General features: G+C 43.8%; 1 non-coding gene across 1 annotated transcript; it reads right to left on the bottom strand.

The window, feature by feature from the left end:
- Positions 1 to 1645: 1645 nt before the first annotated feature.
- On the bottom strand, positions 1646 to 1753 carry LOC113930036. Its single transcript, XR_003522415.1, has one exon. It is a non-coding gene; the product is annotated as a U6 spliceosomal RNA (small nuclear RNA).
- Between the last annotated feature and the right edge of the window lie 1151 nt (positions 1754 to 2904).

Below are 2904 nucleotides of genomic sequence, written 5' to 3' on the forward strand. Positions count from 1 at the left end.
TCTTTTCCAGAAATCAGTCTCAACCAACATTTCCAATCTTACCACAGGTACTTCCTCAAATGCTCTACTACAGCCAAACAGGTCTACTTTTAGAATTCTATCTCCTAAATTTTCCCATTTCCCCTGTCTTCTCTGGTAGCTTTAGCCTTTCTTTCTATTCACATAAACTCTACTCATCCTTCAAGGCCTGGCTTTATTCCCATAACTTCTCTAAAGTCAGTCCTTATTACTCTGCCCCATTGTGCTGCTTCTTTGAGTCTCAACAATGTCTATTATCACTCTTGGACACTTAGCCCTTGCTTGCACTAGTATTATGAGAGAACTTTTTATCTTTTTTACTTGTTGTAGGCCTGCAATACACTCTAAATTTCTTAAGTCTGGAACTGTGACTCACACTTCTTAAAATTATTAAAGAAAGTCTACCATCATATTTTGTGCATCTCCAACCAGTATTTGCCAATTGACTGGTAAGGTAGGTGGATGGATGAATGGATGGATAGGTAGAAGAACGGATCAAGTTATCATACATATGAGAGCATTCAGTGTGTACTGACAGACATAAGACAGATCAGTTTATATATTCAATAGGGATAGAATTATGGGGGTCTATTGACTGCAAGGGGTCTCTGGTCAACTACAGGCAGTTACAGATGTTGAGTACTTGGAGACTGAAATGCTAAAATGAAAAAAGAGGACACTGAGAGTAAATGGAAGAAGCTACTAATAAAGTTTCTTTCACTCACAGCTTTGTCCACATCTAGACCCATCTGTGTCAGATCATGCACTTAAATCCTGAAACTTCCAGCAAAAATTTCAAGAGTCCCATTCCATATACTTTTTTCTTTTTTTTAAGATTTTACTTATTTATCTGACAGAGAGAGACACAGCGAGAGAGGGAACACAAACAGAGGGAGCTGGAGAGGGAGAAACAGTCTTCCCACTGAGCAGGGAGCCCGATGTAGGGCTCGATCCCAGGACCCTGGGATCATGACCTGAGCAGAAGGCAGATGCCCAACGACTGAGCCACCCAGGCGCCCCTCCATATACTTTTTTAAAAAGTCTTTACAAAATCACTTATGGCAAGTTTGGGGGTGAACAGGACTATGGATTGGGTTGAGCAAGAGCTCTTTTTGGCCTAAAATCTAGGTATGAATGATTACCATGAAAAACTAGAGGCCCAATCCTTCGCTTATGATGGTGACTTCTGCATAAAGAAGAAAGGTAAGGTCCCTGGTATGTGTCAGCTGTCCCAGAGAACTCTGAGCTATGAAAAAAATCCTTGTCCTGGTCAGAAGGCTGGGTAGCTGAGTGGCAAAGTATCTGCCACCTGCTCCTTCTGGTTCCCTCCCTCCAGCTAACCACAGACCTGCCCTCCTTTTGAAGGAATGGCTCCAGGGAAAAATCTTCAAGGACAGACAGATTGGAAGGAATTAATGAATTGGAGTCTATGAGCTAAGATGTAAGCAAATATAAATAAACAGAATTAGATATGGAAAGAATGGAAACCTCCAGAGCCAACAAACTTCTTTCCCCTCATGCCCAGGCATTTTCCCTTCAAGAAAGCTAGGAAAGAAGTGAGAGCTTCTAACATGGATTGAATGCCTCCCGTGTAATGAGAGCTGTTCTAGCTGCTTTCAAACACGCAATATTATTTAATCCTCCCCCTCAATTTGCATATCATCTTAGCACATGGCCCATGCTAATCTCTTCTGTATCATTCCAATTTTAGTATATGTGCTGCCAAAGGGAGCACCCCCCCCCCAACTTCAAGGAAAGGGCTACCTTCCATGTCTTACTGAAGATGTGAACCAAGATTCAAAGAGATCAAGAGACTTGGCCAAGGCCACACATTTAGAAAGTATAAAAACCAGGATTCAAAATTATGTTTATTTTCCTCCAAACCCTGCCCACTACACCCCTAGTGGAAACAGAATTATAGCATGCTGTAAGTGAAAGATGGTCTCACCATCATCTCCATTTCACAGATGAAGAAACTAAGGCCAACAAGTAGAAGCAACTTGCTCAGGCCACATGACCAACTTGTAATAGGTTCTCAGCAGTAGCCCAGGCCTTCTGATTTCCAAGTAGGAGCTTGCATTACTTGTAACCTCCAAGGCCTACAAGAATGGCACACTCAAATGGGGGCATTAGAAGAGAGCTTAATGAAGGAACTGTTAAATGCAAGGACATATTTAAAGGAAGCCAACAAAGGATGATGAAGCAATCCAAGTGTAGCAGCTATAAGGGGGTCGTGAATACCCCTGTGCCTGAATGGACAAGGCCAGTGCCCTGAACTGACTCTGACCTTTGGTAGAGAAAGGCACTGGCAGCCTGCAGCCTGGCAGGGAGGGAATCTAGGCCATAAGGCTCTGCCCTCTCTCTATCTTTTCTAGCCTACTCATGTCTTACTGGGGCCTCCCATAAGCTGTACTCTACAAGAAGCCAGAAGATGAGGGGTTTCCAAAATGCAGTTTCCAGGGCTCAGAGCAAGATAGAAAAGGGAGAAAAATGGACCGGGGAGTTGGGGGGGAGGGATGGAGACTTCTGAGTACACTACTAAACAGGGATGCTTCTCTGAACCTGTCTTGGGAAGAGTCCTGCCTCAGCAGGTCAAAGACAGCAAAAACAATAAATCTGTCTCCCATGCTAGGCAATGTGGGGCCAAGAAGTCTTGGCATGGGGAAATAAAGGGCAGTTCCCAGCACAGAGCTGGATTTCTCACTACCCACTGCAGGAGTGTTATCCTAGTCTCATCAGCTTGTCTCTGATAAAAGGGGACAGAAGCCCTGTTTTAATCACCTCAGGATCAAAGGCATTGCTTTGGGACTCTTCTGCTTTGGTACGAAGGTCACTACTAGTGTTCCAACAGGGAGTTGCTGGTGTTTTAGATGAGCTTTTGTGGGT

The sequence above is a fragment of the Zalophus californianus genome, chromosome 5, assembly GCF_009762305.2.
Source record: "Zalophus californianus isolate mZalCal1 chromosome 5, mZalCal1.pri.v2, whole genome shotgun sequence".
NCBI classification, from domain to species: domain Eukaryota; kingdom Metazoa; phylum Chordata; class Mammalia; order Carnivora; family Otariidae; genus Zalophus; species Zalophus californianus.